The sequence below is a fragment of the Puma concolor genome, chromosome A2 (genome assembly GCF_028749965.1).
Source record: "Puma concolor isolate L17-30 chromosome A2, mPumCon1.1.hap2, whole genome shotgun sequence".
NCBI classification, from domain to species: domain Eukaryota; kingdom Metazoa; phylum Chordata; class Mammalia; order Carnivora; family Felidae; genus Puma; species Puma concolor.
In genome coordinates this window covers 14,073,275-14,091,856 of record NC_141668.1, presented here as the reverse complement: position 1 = coordinate 14,091,856, position 18,582 = coordinate 14,073,275, and the positions used below count along the sequence as shown (strand labels likewise).

The window sequence follows — 18,582 nt, the reverse complement described above, 5'->3', positions numbered from 1 at the left end:
CGTATTTGGTGCCAGGCCCTGAAATACACACTTTATAGAGGTCACTTATTCACTTATGTGCCAGGATAGGGAGATACTTAAAAAAAAAAAAAATCCATAAACACAGTTCCTGTCATCCAGAAGCTTCCAACATACTTGGAGATGTATGAACTATCTGCGTGAAACAGTTAAGAGTCCAAGGCATTGTTGTATTAAGTGCCCACATGGTAATATAATCAATAAATGCTTCAGACATCCAAAGAAGGGAGGTGATTTAGGACTCAGTGGAGTCTGGAGATAATTCTCATGAGGCATGTGGAGAGAAAGGAAGGAAGGTAGTTTGTTTTTTCGTTTGTTTGTTTGTTTTTAAGGGTTTTATTTTGAAAGTAATCTCTATGCCCAACCTGGGGCTCGATCTCACAACTCTTGAGGTCAGGAGTTGCATGCTGCACTGACTGAGCCAGCCAGCTGTCCCAGAAGGTAGGGTTTTGAGTAGGAATAAGTTGAGTTGAAGTTTAGGTTGTGGTTAATAGGAGGATCTAGGAAATAAGAGACACACGTAAGTCATTGTTGAATGAACAAATGAATGGCTTTAGGCTTCTTGTGTTTCGGTGACTGAACATAGGCTATTGGAGTATCGAGAATGGTGATTGTGGTTTCTGTTGGGGGCCTCTGGTTTGTGACGAGGATCTGTCTAGGCGGAGATCCTCACAGGCACCTGAACTGGAGCACAGATGAAAAACCCAGCGAGGAATACAGATTTGAGACTTACAGAGTAGAAGTGATGGTGAAGTCCTAAAATAGGATTTGTTTCCTAAATAGAGGGGGAGAGCGAGGGCAGAGCCATGTGAAGGGCACAGAGCTTGCGCTCAGGGGGAGGAGGGAGTCAGCAAAGGGCACTGAGAAGGGAGACCAGAGCAGTAGAAGGAAAGCAGAAAAGCATCCTGTCTAGTGGTCAAGGGCAAGGAGCTTTCCTGGCGTGTGGGCCCAATAAAGGGAGGAAAATCCGTGCCGTGGAAAGTCCAGTCTACCCCTTCTGGAGTAGACTAAAGGACTTTTGTGGATAGAGCTTTGCTCATTCTACACTTGTGGATAATTTTGCTCAGAGGCCTGGATGTTAAATGTTTGCTACAGAGGTTGAATCTTCTTTCAAGTACATTTTACAAGATAGAAAAAACACAGCCACCAAGTCTCTGAGAGCCTGTTGAGTTTACAGCACGTAGAGGGATCATCGAGGTCTCAAACCGATTTTCCTTCCCTTCTGAGAACCCTCTCCTGTAGACTCCCTCGTTTCTGCAAATAATGCTCATGTGTTTTTGCATGTCCCCAAGCTCAGACACAGCCACACTGCACACATAAACCAGCTCCCCTGACGGAGCTCTACGTTATTTGGGAATGTCTATAGATTTTGCAACTGAAATCAAGACAAGAGAATCATCAAGCTATGAGTAGGTTCACTTCCAATTCCCAAGTTCGTATTCTTTCCGTTGTGTAAGTCGTCCAGTGAATTTCATTATGGTCTATAATGGAAATGTGATCACGTGGAATCAGATGTAAATCAACTTCCGTTATATAAACAGGCACTGTTGGGAGAGCCATGATCAGACTGGAAAATGGTTTGGGGGTAGGAGTGGGAAAAAGAGTTTAGGAAATGATCCTTTGGATTTTTTTCCCCCTAAATTCTGATTAAACCTCTAGCTTCTGGAGGTTTCTAGGGGCTCACAAGAGTCTGTCAAGCTTAGGCTTAACTAATTTGTTCAAATTTGTTTCTGAAGGGATGATTCTGAGTAAGAATCTGGGTCCTCCTAGGCCTCTGTGGAGGAACAACAACTTTTGTCCTTTTGTTGATAGTTTATCCCACTGGAGCCATGCTTATTTTAGTTCAGATCAAATCATATCATCAAATATTTATTATTCCCCGAGTCAGATGGAATTGAAAAATACTTACAGGTTAGTGACCCATTTCTCTACATGATACCAAGTGGCGGATTTTTCATTCATGATTTCAGCAAGTATTTATCAGGCTCAGTATGGTGCAAGGTGTTTTTGAATCTACAGAAGGGTATTTGGAATGACATTCGTTCTCCAGGAGCTTATTATAACCTGGATGGAGAGACCAGAACAATTCAAATAAAAGAACTTTAAAATAATGGCTAAATCTGTCTGGCATTTTGTGGTGCAGCCTATGTGCTTAGGTATTCAGAGAAAGCTAAATAGTATTAAGTGATGCAGTAACCAGAGATGGCTTCCTGGAGGAGACAGACCACAAACTGGATGGATCATGTTGGATGGCAGAGTTAAAACTGGAAGAAATATACGACCAGTCTTACTCTTCCTTTTTCTCTGCCGTAAGTGGGAACTTCTGTCATCCCAGCAGAGGATACTGATCGGTCTTTTCCCCGGAAATGCTTTTCAGAGTACCAGAATTGTAAAAACAAATTGCATGTAGTTCCATTAAATCTGGTACGAGACTTACCTCCGTCACATATCCATGTAATCGTTCAGAGGCAAACTCTAGTGGGGATGCATTAATTCAATGTAGGTACTCTCTGCTTTAAGGAAACAAATTGGAAACTTACAGAGCCAAAGTAGTTAGAGATTAATTCACTTTAAAGATATAAAACTTTGGGGGTGCCTGGGTGGCGCAGTCGGTTGAGCGTCCGACTTCAGCCAGGTCACGATCTTGCGGTCCGTGAGTTCGAGCCCCGCGTCAGGCTCTGGGCTGATGGCTCAGAGCCTGGAGCCTGTTTCCGATTCTGTGTCTCCCTCTCTCTCTGCCCCTCCCCCATTCATGCTCTGTCTCTCTCTGTCCCAAAAATAAATAAATGTTGAAAAAAAAATTTTTAAAGATATAAAACTTTGAAAACGAAAGATTTTCTGGCTGGCATCGGTAAAACTAGTAATAACAGCAAACCACTGTTTGCTCAGCGACTATTTGCAACTACTGTGTGCCTGGGAATTTATATTGAATTTATGTCTTGCTGCCCGTCCTGTCAAACACCCTGCAAGATGGCAGTTTCTACCTCAGTTTTACGTATGTGGAAACTGAGTCCAGAGAGTCACATGGCCAGTGAGTGGTGCACCGAGGATTTGAACCCAGCCGTTGCTGACTCCAGAACCCCTGCTCTCTGGGGGTACCTCCCCCCACCCCCCACCCCCCACCAGCACTCCAGTCCAGCATGAGCACTCTGCAGTGCTGGGAGCTCTCATAGGAAGGGGAGACTGTGTTCTAGAATTGTGACATAGAGTCTAGAAACTCTGAAGGGAGGAATTCTTCATCCAAATAAGGACACTGGGTGGCAGGATAATTGGAGGAGAAATTTCAGAGTTTGGAAGGTGCTTCAGAGTTCTGAGCATCCTCAAGAATCCCTCGCAGGCCTCGGATGTATGGTCCTGGCCGCCAGCATTTCAGCCTTGTGGTGGAATCCAGCGTATCATTAAGTGTGAAATAGGAACACGGAGAGCCTATGGGACCAATGTTCCCTCCTCACAGCCTGATGTCCGGGTTAAAGTTGCCAGATTACACACAGGATGCCCAGTTAAATCTGAATTTCAGGTAAATGACAAAAATGTTTACAGTAGAAATATGTCCCATACAATGCTTGAGACATACTTATACTAAAAATGTATTTGTCCCTGGGGTGCCTGGGTGGCTCGGTCAGTTAAGCATCTGACTTTGGCATTTGACCGTGATCTCGTGGTTTGTGAGTTCAAGCCCCACGTAGGGCTCTGTGCTGACAGCTTGGAGCCTGGGCCTGCTTCAGATTATTTGCCTCCCTCTCGCTCTCTGCCCCTCCCCTGCTTGCACTCCGTCTCTCTCAAGAATAAACAAACATGTAAAAAATGAAGAAAAAAGTGTATTTATCCTTTATCTGAAATTCAGATTTGACTGGGTACCCTGCATTTTTATTTGCTGTACCTGATATTGCTAGCCCAGCCTCGTGCCTACTTTGGGGACAGGTTTCTGGCCTGCTTCCTTTTCCTTTTCCATCTGAATCCTGTCTGTTAGGCAGATTAGTAGAGCCTCAGGTCACTTTTGCAGCACTCAGGCATTCATTTATTGAATCTTCATACTAACTCTAGGGGTAGGTACTATTGTTCCATTTTATAGATAAGAAAATTGAAGTACTAAGGGGTTAAGTAACTTGTTCGGAGTCACGCAGCTAGTGACAGGGGAAGGATTTGAACTGGACGGTGTGGCCCCGGCATCCGTGAGTGCTCTTTTTCACTCACAACACCATACTTACTCTTGTGTCATTGGGACAGAACAGAAGGAAATCTGCTAAGGAAAGAGAGCCTCATGGAGTAGAGAGAACCATGCAGTTCCCGGAGCTCAAAGGAAAGAGCATAGATAGAATGGGGGGGGGGGGGTGTGATGCACTTGTGGGGGCAAAGCAGGAGCTGGCCTGCCTTCAGTCATCTCGAGGCTTCTTGACATTTATCACAGTCAGCCTCTCCACAGTCAGTGGTCCTGCTGAGCACCGGGCCACACGTGGCTCTTCCACCCCCTCCCAAGGTGCACTCGATCAGCTTCTCTTTCCCGACTACCTTTGAAGAACTCCCCCAAGCGGATCCCTGACCAGCACGCCTCATCATTCATGACAAACCGTTTTCATATCTGACAGGACCGAGTGGGTCTGTGCTCACCACAGTCTTTCTGAAAACACTTAAGTCCATTTATTGTCTTTGCTCCCCTCCCTTCCCACCTTGCAATGGGAGGACATTTCTCAGAACTCAGGCTGTGAAAAAGGAAAGCTCCCTCCGGAGATGTTTACTTTGCATTCAATTTTGTGTTTCCCTAAGGGACCAGCAAAGCTCAGTTTACCTAAAAACAGAGTTCTGCTTTAACAATCTTCAGGCATCTTCTGTGGGCCACATGACTGTGCTAGGGACTGGGATGTGGCGATGGGTAAGAGGCACTCAGTCTAACTGGCACGGGAGTCCCTTGATCCCCAAGGGGAAGCAGTTTCTTTCCCAGAAAATTCTATGCCAGAGGCAAAAACAAGCAAGCAAGCAAACACAAACACTGCCCAGGAATCCTAGAGATACTTTCAGAATGACAGAGGATCCTGGACGATGCATGTGGATGGATGTCCAGGAAAACATGTAGTATGTGCGTCTGGGAACGGATGGTGCAGGGCACTACTAGACAGGATTAGGGGAGTATGAGAGGCGAGGGAAGAGGAGGACACCGTCATAGCTTCGAAGTTCTGTAGCTGAGACCTTGCGGTGAACATTCATTGACAGGACCTACTAGGTGCATGATACAGAGTTCCCAGGTAACTACTTAGCCTGCAAAATTATTGCACGAGTGAAATTTATTAACACGTGAAGCCATAATTATCAAGTAAAATAATGACAGTAATAACTCCAGAGCAAACTTCTAAAGCAAAATTAGAGTGTTTATTACTGTGGGTATAACTTAATTTTATCTACCCCGATTTGGACTTGTTTGCTACAGAGTGCCCCAATGCATGGTTCTCCGTCCAAGGTTAACAGGCTTTCGTTTCTTTGACTTCTTAGTAGCTTTGGCCTTCAAATGCCTTTTTCTCTCAGGCCGTTTCCCCTGGGTTTTACATCTGAGGATGTCAGCGGCGCCCAAGAAGTCATATGAGGGGCGGCAGCTTTTACCATTCCTGAAATACAAGGGAAGTCTCTTCTCTGTGAAATTTCAGTCAGCTTGATGCTTCTTTTGTCATCGATTCCTGTATTTTAGGAGAAAGGAATTTCTTCAAGATCTCTATTTGCTTAATGCTTAAAAAAAAAAAAAAAGGATTCTAATATATATTAGTATCCTTTTCCAGACTGCTTTGAGATAATAAGAGATTTTGTCAAGCTACAGAACCAAAATGACCAGAAGTAGCTAATGAGATGAGGGAAAGTGGGTAAGTCCATTCACAGGCGGGCAAAGAGTGTGAACCTTCTGATCCTGTAGGTTCCTCTCCCCTCTAGGCTGGCACGGGGGCAGGTGTCAGACCAAGACAAGAAAGATGCAGAAGAGCAGGAGTGGGAAATAGGAAATAGGAGATAGGAGAGGCTGGTCCGCAGTGATGAGGACTGGAATCCCAGTGTGGTCTTCCCATTTGGCGCGTGCGAACCTTCTCTCCCGCACACACAGCTTCAGAGGCTCTGGGGCCCTGGATGCTTCATCTTCTTTCACTGTCCAGATTTGTCCTCAAAAGGAACGAGACCACCATGTGAAATTCTGAACTCTTCAACAATCAAAAGGGAAACCGGTCAAGATGTGACATTAGTTCTGATGATAAAGCTGAGAATCAAGACGTGAGGATTCCTTGGGCCCATATTTTTGTTCCCATGGAGTTGGTCTCTATCTGGATTTGTGGGTTAGGAAACAGAATGAGTATTTCCGAGATTGAGGGGTGCTGCTTTAAAGCCTTGTGATAACCATAGTAGCCATGTGTGATCTCTTGGTTCTACACAGTTCCCAGATGAGGGCCACAGGATGTAAAAATTGAAAGAGCCCGGAGAAACCATCTACTCAGTCCTTTCCTAGAAATCTAGATATGTTGAGCCTCGTCCAAAGTCGCAAAGCCAGTGTGCCACACCTGGAACCGGGTGTCCTGACCCTCAGTCTAGGGCTCTTTGCTTGTTTCTCTCCATTTGCCCTGGCTTCACTCTCCATGCCCTGGGAGGCTGATGTCTCTGGACTGTAGTACCTGTGCCCCCTTATTCTTGGCTTTCCATTTGAGTTTGGTCAATAGGCACGACTGGAAAACCAGGAGGCAAGAGGCAAGAGGTGGCCGTCCTCGTCTGCACCACACCCCTGCCCTCCATTCGTCTGGTTTCATCTGCTGTGTTCCTTTAAGGCACGGGTCCTGCCAGGCAGCCCTCTTCCACAGCTCTGGCTCTTGCCAGACTCCCTGCGTGTACAGTTCCTTCCCCCTCACCCCTTAGACCTTGGGGCAAATATAACTTCCCACTTATCACCAATCTTTACTGGCTCCTTTAATTCTGTGCCAAACTGTGTACAGTTCTTTCCTAAAAATCTTCAGTTAAGCCCTTTTGAGTGTGTTGTCCCTTTGCTGTTGTGTCCTGACTGATCCAGGCTCTCTCCTCCTCCCTGGGCTATTGGATCTGTAAGTCTGTGCCTTTCCCAGCACCATGCTTGTGTTTGCAGTAGGTAGATCTTGGCATATAAAATACCTATGCTCTGGAAACACCGCCTTAAGTTACACATTTATTGGTTGAGCTCCTGTTTCTGTATTTTCATGTCAGGTGTACATTTTCCCTTCATTTTTGAATGCTCTGCAATGAATAGTGCCTCACACTAGAGACCTACAACCCCACCTCGAAATGAATTCTCCTATTCTCCTATTATAAAACCCAGGGTAAAGATCTAAGACTTAAAAAAAAATTTTTTTTTACATTTATTTATTTTTGATAGAGACAGAGCACAAGTGGGGGAGGGGCAGAGAGAGAAGGAGACACAGAATCCAAAGCAGGCTCCAGGCCCCGAGCCATCAGCACAGAGCCTGACGCGGGGCTCGAACCCACGAACCGTGAGATCATGACCTGAGCCAAAGTTGGACGCTTAACCGACTGAGCCACTCAGGCTCTTTGATAAAGGAGCCTTTTGATAAAGGAACTTAGGCCACCTGTTTCTTCCTCTTTTCCCCCTTCCAACATTTTGTTTGTGAGTTTGGCTTTTTTGCCTTTCAAATGGTTTCAGAAGTGAGCTCACCTGGATTCTACTAGTAAAGCAGAAAAGAGCATTTCTGCTTAGAAGGAAGGATGTTTATATGAATCTGCTTTGTTAAGAGTGCAGTGCACCTCTCTTGAGTGATTGGCATCTGAGCGTGGGGTGGTCTCATCACAGTTGTGGGGGGTGTGGGCGGGGAAAATGTCTTTCAGAGATAAACCCTTACAGGTTCCCAGGAGAAGCCACTCACCTTCCCCCTGGCTTGTTTCATTGGCTTCTTTCTCACCTGGAATTAGAAGCTTGTTTATGGCAAGAAGAATTCAAAAGGGGGTAAGAACAGATCATTTGAGTTATGATCTTCACTCTACACGCTTCTTAGTTTCTAGAATCTAAGTTAAGGTGACCCCATTTTTAACGGCAGCTGAAAAATCAAAATCTAGACCTACAAAATGAGTCAAGGGGCACTCTTTACCCATGTGAGACCATTTTGTACTTCACACTATGAAAAGTCCTTTGTATCCCCTGAGTATTTCAAATCTGTGGCCACCAGGTAGACGTCAGAGAAACTTAAAGTTCATATATTCACCTCCACTGTCTTTTGAAGAGCATCCGTGAAAGAAGGGGAGGAATGGGGGTTGTCAGTGGGAAGGTAGGATTTAATATACAAAAGCTGATCTTGATCTTGAACATGAATTTCAGGAGCGTGATGTCCCCCCGCCCCCCCCCCCCCCCCCCCGCACCATGCCCCCCACCCTGGTGTTCTCATTTTCCCAGCACTTGTCAGAGTCTCTGCCAATGGTACCAGGGCCCCAGGGACAGGGCTGGGGTACTGTAGCCGACTCCCTGTCATTCTGGGGAACAAGGGGGAAGTTAGCATGAGAATCTGTGTAACACAGGTCCAGACTCCACCCTTGAAGGGACTAGGGTGCTTTGCTTGGTGTTTGTTCTGACAAGACTTTGGGATTGTTGGGGAGTTTGGGCGCAGGAAAAAGGTAGAAGAACAGTTACCAGACCGCGGCTTCCAAACCTTCAATTTCATGAACAAACCTACTTCTCCTGTAGAACAGCAGCGTCAGGTGGTCAACCAATCTTACTGCTTATGCAGCAGAGGGAAACCCAGCTCCCACCTGGGGTCTGGTGAGAGGAAAGTGGTGCATCATCCAGAAGTGTCCATTTCACTTAAAGATTTGTAGTGAAGAGGTAAGTGTGTGATAAGTAATTAAACATTATTTTCCACTTAATAAACAGATACAGTATAGAATACAAAATTTGCAAAGAAGACTTCCTGTTGTTGTAGATAAAGCCATGAGACATCAGAGAAATTTTACACTTTGCGGTACCCCGGGAGGTCTGACTTTATTCTCAGGAGTATTTTCATTGAAAAAAAAAATCACAGAAATGCTATAGATATTAGGCTTAAGTTAGTCAATAAAAGGTAACACAGGCTATATGGTAAGGAAGCTTTAGCATCTATTAAACTTAAAAGAAGATCATTTATAATAATGGTAATTCAATCCAGTCTTAGTCATTGGAAAGAAGTGTGAATTCTCCATGCAAGTATATTCCTTACTTAAAAAGAAACCTGAATTTAATGAACAGAGAGCTTGCAGTAAAAAGAAAAAAAAAAACAACTGGTAGTGTGGAGCCTAATTTCTGCAAAATTGTTTTGTTTGGGGCACATAAAATTGTAAAAATTTCCACGTGAATGTCTTGTTTACGAGGGGAGGGAGGTGGATGTGCTCAGTTCTTTGCCGCTAGGGTCCTACTTCTCCTTATTCCTTACATTGGGCAACCTCACTCCTTCAGGAGTCTTGATTGGCTCCCAAAGGCATTTGAGTGTGTACCCTTGAATTGGTCAAATTCTAGGTGAGGGCTGAGGTCAAGCAGGGGTAGAGGAATCTTTGTCTGCAGGAAAAGGCAGGGGTAGAACTTTTAGGTGGTTAGAACGGGACAGGTGAGATAAAAACGTGGGGCTGGGGAGGAGGGCCCCAAGTGCCGGAATTGTTAATGGGTTGTGGTTCCACAGCGGACAAAGCCACAGGACAGGCAGTCTGTACCAAACAAGTGCTCGCTGCCATTCCAGGGGTCTGACCTAGGACAGGCAGTGTGAAAGTGGAGTTCAGTGCTGGGGTTTCAAAAGCAAAAGGGTTGGGGACATGGGGAGCATGTCCTAGGTCTATTGCAGCTGTCTCTTTTTTTAATTGTATTTTTCCTTTGCCTTTTTCTTTTTTTTAAACCACTGTGAGTTATGATTGACATGCAAAAGCCTGTATGTATTACGTGTATACAGCTTGATGGGTTTGGAGGTAAGTATACACCCATGAAACTACCACCACCATCTATGCCATAAACCTCTCCATCACCTCCTACAGTGTTCTCGTGCCTTCTTGTTGTTATTTTGTGACCTATTCGCTCAGTAAGTTTTCCAATACGATATTGTGAACTGCAGGATCTCAGTGGTACGGCAGGTCTCTAGGACTAACTCCTAGAACTGAAAATTTGCACTCACGAATACCTCTGTTTCTCCATCCCCAGCGTGGGGGTGCCAGCCTGCTACTCTCTATTGCGGCCGTCTCGCGCCCTTGCACATACCCGTCTCTCCCACCGTCCGACAATAGGAGAAATTACTATTTTGTGCCACAGGTGTCTTAGAATCTTAGCTCTTGGACCTGGAACAATCTTGCTGGGCAATCAGGTCCAGCACCCGAGTCCAAGAAAATAAGGTGTTGGGGCGCCTGGGTGGCGCAGTCGGTTAAGCGTCCGACTTCAGCCAGGTCATGATCTCATGGTCCGTGAGTTCGAGCCCCGCGTCGGGCTCTGGGCTGATGGCTCAGAGCCTGGAGCCTGTTTCCGATTCTGTGTCTCCCTCTCTCTCTGCCCCTCCCCCGTTCATTCTCTGTCTCTCTCTGTCCCAAAAATAAATAAACGTTGAAAAAAAAAAAAGAAAATAAGGTGTTGTTAACCATAGTCTAGAAGGTGGCTAAGACCAGAAAAGAGCCATACAGACTTAGAATGTTAAGGCTGAAGGGATCTTCCTGGCCACCAGTTCCCTCTTCTCATTTACAGGCAAAGGAACTGTTTGGAGCAGGATTGGGTTGGGGTGGGGGGAAGGGGGGAGAAGAGGGTCACCCGGGGAGAACAGCTGGCAGTGCCCAAACTGGAACCCGTTTGTGAGCCAAAGCTGTTTGCACCACCCTGGAACCCTCACCATCTTTTAAAAAGTGGCCTCCTCTGCTGAATCCATTTGCTTTGCCTTTTGCTTGTTTGTTTGTTTGGGCTCAGCAAATTCCCACTCGTTCGGCGTTCGGGCTTTGATTTTGAGTGGAATCTGTAGAAAATCCGGTTTGGTGCTCTCTTTCTCCCTCTGCTGGCTCTCAAGGCTGATTCCCTGAAACTGACACAGATATTTGGGCAATGAAATGACTTCAAATAAAATGGAGGCATGTCTGTGGGCTGCTTTAGAAACAAGGGAGAAAACTACAGCTCTTTCTCAAAGAGGCAAAACCAATCCAGGGGAAGCTTGATGCATATATATAAATATATATATATATATATATATATATATATATAATGCATGTATATATATGTATAATATATATATATACATGCATAATATATATATATATATATATATATATATATATATATATATATATTTCCCACTCACCTCCCAGTTTCTCCTGGCTACACAGTAGCAAAGCAAAAATGGAAAACTTGCAAAAAAAAAAAAAAAAGTTGACAGCATTTCTATGATTCAGCTGGCAATTTGCTACGGTATCCAGGGAGGCAGCTTCTCACATACATTAGCATAATGCGAAATGGCAGCTAGAACCAGAATTTACTGTCTAAGCAACTCAGCCTGAACAGCCGTTGACGACAATACAATTTAAAGGAAATCCAAATATTAGGCTTAAGTGACTGATACAGCCCTGAGACCTCTTCATTTTAAAGATGTGGGGTCCAGTTTGTTCCCTTATTTCTGCTCCCCGTTCGTGGGGCAGGTGGCTGGGCTTCAGGGTTAACAAAGAAGGATCCTGTGGCTGGTAGAGATCCAATATAGCATTCAGCCAGCCGCAGCCCACTCTAGTCCCATTATCGCCAAAATACATTTTCTTTCTCTCTTGAGTTTTTTGAGGTTTTCCATGTCCGTCGGTATCCAGATGCTGACATTTCTTCTTCTTGTATTTCCCCTGTGAGCCTTGACATGACAATGTATCTCCTTGCTCCCTGGTTATCTGGACACTGAACCACTGCAGATAGCAGCACCGGCTTGAAAAGGAGCTTTGTTTCTCAGCAGGGGGATGCCCAGCAAGCCTGGGGAAGACATCCTCACAAGGGCGTGTTTCCTGAGGATTCAGAGCTTGCCACGGCTCATACGCTTACTGGCCGCTGGCTTGCCTGAGCATTCCTCTGGCTTCTTTTTTTCCTTTCCTCTGTCCAATTTCCTCCCTTGAGTTGAGGACCAGGCTCAGTGGAAGAGTGGCTGTGACATTTTCCAGGCAGATGGGGCACATGAACACAGGTGGCAGTTTCCCAAATGTGGTCTTCCAGATGGACACCCCCTCCAGTCTGCCACGTACTGTAACTGCTGATGCCAGACTTAGAAATCCCCAATGCTTCAGAGGCAGGACCTCATCCATGTTGTTAATGGAAATCAGAGGACCGGGGAAGGCTGAGAGGTCCATCTATGTTCATTAACTCAGAGTGTGGATCGAGATCCAACAAGGACTTGTGAATGAATGCAGAGTTAACAATTTTAGGCTTTCAAGTTCATCTTCTGATGATGAAGAATGATCCAAGGATGTGGTTGTTCAGTTTTCTAGAGACCACTGTGCACATGGGGACCTGACTGCCCATCTTTAGGGATTCTCCCGATGGCCTCTGCAGTGTTAGAAGAACAGCTCACACAACTGTTCTCACTTCTGACCCCAACTGCAAGTTTGGGGGGCCCCCAAGATCGCTCTTGGCTTTGATCAACTCACTAGAAAGACTCAGAATGTTCTGAAAGCTGTTATGTTCATTGTTATGGTTTACTATTGTGAAAGTATACAAATTAAAATCAGCCAAGGGAAGAAGCACAGAAGGCCGAGTTCAGGAAAATTCCAAACGTGGTGCTTCCAGTCTTCCTGTCCCTGTGCGATCGTGGGCAGTGTAACTTTCTTGGCATAAGGGTACAACAGTATGCAAGGAGTACCGTCAACCAGGGAAGTCCACTGAGCCTTCGTGTTCAGAGTTTTTATTCAGGCTCCATCACATAGGCGTGGTTGCCTGAGCGTGTGATCAATCTCACTATCCAGCTCCTCCTGATGTTGAGCTGATACCCCATGACCCAAAGCCACAACTCCAAATCACATTATTATACTATCCTGCATAATCCAAGGCCACAGGCAAACAAAGACATCCACTCCTATCGGGCCTTACATTCCAAGGACTTAGAGAATTTCCTCCCAGAAGCCCAGGGCAAAGGCCAGACCTCTTTTTGGGCAAGGTTCATTCTTTACTTTACTTTACTTTACTTTACTTTACTTTACTTTACTTTACTTTACTTTACTTTACTTGCTGAGCCAGCTGCAGGAATCTGTTCAGTCAGGCTGGGTGTTCTGGAATCGTACAGTGCAGTTGGCCATCATGAAGAGGGAGGTGTAAGCACCACAGACAGGCGAGTAGGATGAGGAGAAACTGTAGCTGGAAAGGAAGAGGGGCTGCTGGGAGGAAGTGTATGCAATATTTTGCATGAATAGACATGGAGCCCAGTGGGCCGATGAAATATTTTAGGTTTTGATTTATTCTTTCATTTTGTCCGTCAACCAGGTCACATGGTTATTGAGCCAAGGATAAGTATATCTTAACCTCAGGGTTGAGAGCTAGTGTTTCCAAAAAGGCAGGATGGGTGGGGGTCCACGGTTGGAAATAATTTGCTCTGGAGTCAGTGGAAGCATTGCTTTCTCTGTTTGCCCGTAGAGCAGTAGAGATATCACGGCACATAAGATGAAATGGGCTGTTTTGTGAGCATGTCAATAGTAATGACTATTATAATTATAAATAACAATGACTACCATTTATAGAGTGCTTCTAAGTGCCAAGCACTATTAAATTCTTTACCAACATTATCACATTTAATTATTTGAATATCACTATGGGGTAGGGATTGTTATCTGAGCTTTATAAATGTGAAAAATTGAACCTTCAAGGGGTACTAAGCTAAATAATTAGCTTCAAGGCCCACAGGTGAGGATTCAAACCCAGGTCTTTGCAACTTGAGTGTCTGTTTAACCTGCTACAAGTCCCCATAATGGACATGGCTAACACATCCTGTGGGGTAGAGATAAACTTGGTTTGGTATTTAGTGTATTTATTTCAAAAGTGGCTTCGGAAGACTGTGGGTCTGCTGAGACTGAGGTTTGGTCTCCCAGGAGACTCAAGTTTCTACATTAAAGGTTTCCGAAGGACCAAGATGATGGGATGGGGAGACAGCTGAATTTCATGCCTCAGGACAGTGGTGTAGACTTGGTTACAGGTGACTCATTAGCTCACAGGGTGGGGTTCCATGTTCAGACCTGCTCATCTAGACTGGGAAGGAGACAGTTTATGTTTGCTCCTGGGAGAAGGGATCTTTCTAGGATAGGATTTACAAAGACTGAGAACATAAAATGGAGGTGGGAACAGATAGTGTTGGAATTATCTGGATTCATGCTCCATGAGGACAGGAAGGCTGTCTCTCTAGCGTGTAGTCCAATGCATGGTACCTGGGGGGAATTTAATGACCACAGAATAAATGAACAGGGAGATCTTTGAGGCAGCTAGATGGGGCACATCTCTTCTAGGATTGGGTTGGATGAAGAATGAAGAAGCAGGATCAGCTTTTCCACTGTATGTGTTGTCCAAAGTCTCCCAAGTACTTTCAAAGTAATACTTGACGTGGTTGTGGCCCTTTCTAGTTTGAAGACACTTTCATGTACATTATTTCACTTGATCTTCACAACACGCTTGGGAGTTTAAGTTTTATTGTGTTAATTTCATAGTAATGGATGGGGGACTGGAGGTGCACAGAGGTTATGTGACTTGTTGAAGGCCAGATAACTCGTAAAGGACCAAGATCTTGTGACCCCACATCCGTGTTCTTTCTAGCACCCCAGAGATGGTGGTGAGTGCAGGTAGTAATGGCGTTCTTCCAGCTCCCCAACTTTTAAATACGGTCACTGTGGCTAACGGCTCTCTTGACGGTCGAGTTTAATTGACTTGGAGGTGCGTTGTTGTGACAGTAGGTCTGGGTTTCCCCTGCTAAAGATTCTTTGCTACTTGGATGAAAGTTCACCTCCTTGGGCTGGCCCTGACTGGGGCCTGTCTGGGGGGTTGGGGTCTCCCGTGAGCTTGTCCTGGGGAGCCTGTGGTCCCCCCTCCTTGAATTCCTCCTGGTCCATGATCCAGCCCATTTTGGAGCATAATCAGGGCTTCCAACGGCAGAAACCTTAACCAAAGAGGCTGTTTGGGAACTAAGTGAGATAATGTCTCTTAAAAGACTCTCTTAAGTTTCTTACAGATGTTGAAACTTAGAATCCCCCCCACGTGGTGCTACAGCCTTGAGCAGCCCCTCTTCTGGTAAGACTTGTTCGGGAGTCAGACCCAATGGAGGAGGACATTTCATTCACCTTCCCAGTGTCCTTCTGAGACTGCCTAGAGCCATGGTCAGGAACTGCTGTCCTCACTGGCAGAAGGCATGGCTGAGAGTGGACACCTCCCCCTAATGTCCCTGGGCTGCTGAGTAGAGATAAGCTGAGTTGTTGGTGTTTGTCCATTCTCCGTTAATAACTCCGGGTGCTAGATGCAACTACTTTCTCCTTAAATACCACACATCCTGGGGCTATTAGTTCTTGAAAACCCTGTGTCAATAGAATGTTCCTGGTGGATCCAGCTCTCCCTCCTCCCTATCCCAGGAGGAGTAATCAAGTGGAGATTCCTGCTGGCTTTTGGCTGGAGGAAGGCCATGTCAATCTCTTACTGGACCAGGGGGGCTGCCTCTGGAGACTGAGGAAATTTGCTGCCTTTTGTCATGCTTCTGCACAGGTCATTGCCCCCTTGAGTCTCAGGGACCCAGGGTGAATTGTATAGTGTTAAGACATTAAAGGGTGGTTATTATTAACAGGACATTTTTCAGAAATACTGTGTTTTGATCAATCATCAAGAAGTTGTTAGTTCCTTGGGAACACTTGTCTGTAAACTAAGATGGGAGAAGAGACTCAGACCCAGGTTATGGGTCATCTCGATGTTCTTGTTGCACTTGGAATTTTCTGAAGGTGTGGCTAGAATGGACTCTTCTCTTTCCCTAAAACTGTCCACCAGCCTGTGGGGACCACCTCTCATTTCACCCATATCAGGTGGTGCTCCCACAGGCTTTGGCTTTCACCGGGTAACAGGAAGACCCCAGGTGTATCACCTGGCTTTTCCTGCTGCCTGAGGAGGTGAGTAGAGAGGGGGCAGGAATGTGACAGTAGAAAGACTCCTCCCATGAGCGCTGATCTAGAGCTAAACTCGTGGGCAACTTGGATCATGGTAGCCAAGAAGCGAAACTCTTAACCTTTCTTGGCCCTTTCCCTGGATTTCTGGACCCTGTACTCACCTCAGAATTCTATGCTTAAAGGTTTTTTTTTTTTTTTTGTCTCCTTTAAAAAAATATTTTTTTAGTGCTTAGTTTTTAAACATGTTTAATGTTTAAAAAATTTTTTTTAACGTTTATTTTTGAGAGAGAGAGAGAGAGAGAGAGAGAGAGAGAGAGAGAGAGAATGTGAGTAGGGGAGGGGCAGAAAGAGACAGAGACACAGACTCTGAAGCAGGCTCCAGGCTCTGAGCTGTCAGCACAGAGCTCGACACAGGGCTCAAACCCATGAGCTGTGAGATCATGACCTGAGCTGAAGTCGGATGCTTAACTGATGGAGCTACCCAGGTTCCCCCCCCCCCCCTTTTTTGTCTCTCCTAATGAGGAGTTAAATAATTTGTTCAATTTCTTCACACTAAAGTGGTAGGGGCTTGGTGAGCTATTCCTACCTTAGTTACAGTTTTTGCTTTTTAACTGAAAAGAAAGGATCTGACCTAACTCAAAACAAAGATGACCCGGTGGTGGGTTTTGAGACCTCCGAGATGGAGACATTTGAGGATTTCCCTCATTGTCACCTACCCGGGGCCCCCTGTTTCTCCATATTATGCTGACCTTGGTTTCCAGGAGATGGGCACTGATGTGGGCATCTCTGGTTAATGTACTGACATCAAGCATCAAGTTGTGTCTGCAGGGACTCTGGAGTGGTTGAAGAGCCCGGAAGCGGGCCTTTTGGTCTCCACGGTTTGGCTACAGAACCACCTGTTCCGTGGGCTTTGCCAGCTTTCTCGCTCCAGCGTTTGGGATACCTTATAGTTCATTCTGGTAAGGGCATTAGTGGCCTGATTCTCTACTCCTCATCTTGTAACTGGGGTGTGAAGGAGGAGCCGGGCTGAACTGATAACCCTTTACCCCCAGAATCTTGCTTGGTGCCTGACCTTACCAGATACTCAGTAAATGTTGTCGAAGTTCACTCCGAAGGTCAACGTTGGAGCTGATGAGGGAGCACAAGTTCGCCCAACCTGTGGTGCTGTGTCCTATGTAGGCACCCCGTCTATGTAAAGCTATAGAATTACATTGAGGTCCGTTATTTCTCACTGGTCAACAGTAAGAAATAGAGTGACTGTCTAGACATTCATGATGGGATGGATTTCCCCAGATAGGATGTATTTATGTCTTTTGATTAGGGAGCTGTGGTGCCTGAAGCAGTACAAGAGTTGTGTGGCTTTAGAATCTGGTAACACCTAGTAGCTTCCCTGTCACACCTGGCTCAGCCCAGACCCTCAGGTAGGCGGTCTACAGCCCAGGGGACACCTGGTTGAATGAAGCTCAGGTGCTCAGGTGGGCTATCTCTAGTTCTGGGAAGAGGAGACCCCAGGACGCTAAGAAACTGACATTCAGGCATTTTCTTTGAGTACATACTCTTTGGAGCCTAAAATTTCACGTGGTTCAGCAGCAGATACAGTCAATCACCTTTTAACCTCATTCCTGTTTGTCAGATATGTTGACTGAAAGTCATTACCCACTTGCAATGCTTTTGTTTGTTCGTTTTTGCCATTCTTCCCGAAAGCATCATTTCTGTTAAAATCCGGCTTTTTCCGAAAAACCCTATCTGAGATTCCAGTTGAAGCTCAATCAGAATTATGCCAAGAAAGGTGAATTCTCTCTACAAGTCTTCTAAAAACCAAAGTCATAGCTCTTGCTGGCTTTTGCTGCTAAGTGTTATCATGTCCTTGGTGCCACATCGTTCTGTCTCGAGTATCGGAGGAGAAAATGCCGCCACCACACTTGGGTCACTCAGCTAGCCAGCTCAGCCCAGATGCCGAAGAATACTTCCATAGCCAGCCTCGTTAATGCCTCCCATGCATCTTGAACTCCCTGGTTGTATTTCTGTATGTTTCTGCCAGACCGTGATCCTCGTGGGTGTCAGCACCAGCTCATAGACAACTATTTTGGAAGCTTGCTTTTCCCAAGTGCTCTTAGCCAGTTACATCTGACACGGGCTCTTTAGTCTCCCCGGGGACTTTGAAGGGACAGTGGACTCTGCCCTCATTTTGCCTGTTGCCCCAGTAACAGAGGAATTCCCACCCCTGCAATGGTGCCCCACCCCCTCTGTAGACTGCTGTATCTGGTCCCAGGAAGTATTGTCCCTGCATTGCTGGGTCTTCTGAGAAGCTGGGGTGGCGGAAGAGGTGCATTTCAGTGTCTCTCTATGCTCCCCAGCCTTCTAGCAATTACTCTTGGCTGACTCTGCCCTTAGGAACTCTCCTTTCCCGTGGTTTCCTGACGGGGGCAATCATAAGGCAGCATCCTCAAGTATTTTCCTGGATTGGTTTCCTTCTGATATTCCTTT

The 18,582-nt window shown here is 45.7% G+C and overlaps 1 protein-coding gene and 1 long non-coding RNA gene across 4 annotated transcripts in view; one reads left to right on the top strand and one right to left on the bottom strand.

The window, feature by feature from the left end:
- TMEM178B (transmembrane protein 178B) overlaps positions 1–18,582 on the top strand; it is a 366,535-nt gene that overhangs the window by 148,928 nt on the left and 199,025 nt on the right. The gene's annotated exons all lie outside the window — the stretch shown is intronic.
- Positions 188–2,597, bottom strand: LOC147583013 (uncharacterized). Its single transcript, XR_015244516.1, has 3 exons — positions 2,456–2,597; positions 1,928–2,082; positions 188–518 (listed from the first exon to the last, which is right to left on the bottom strand). It is a non-coding gene; the product is annotated as an uncharacterized LOC147583013 (long non-coding RNA).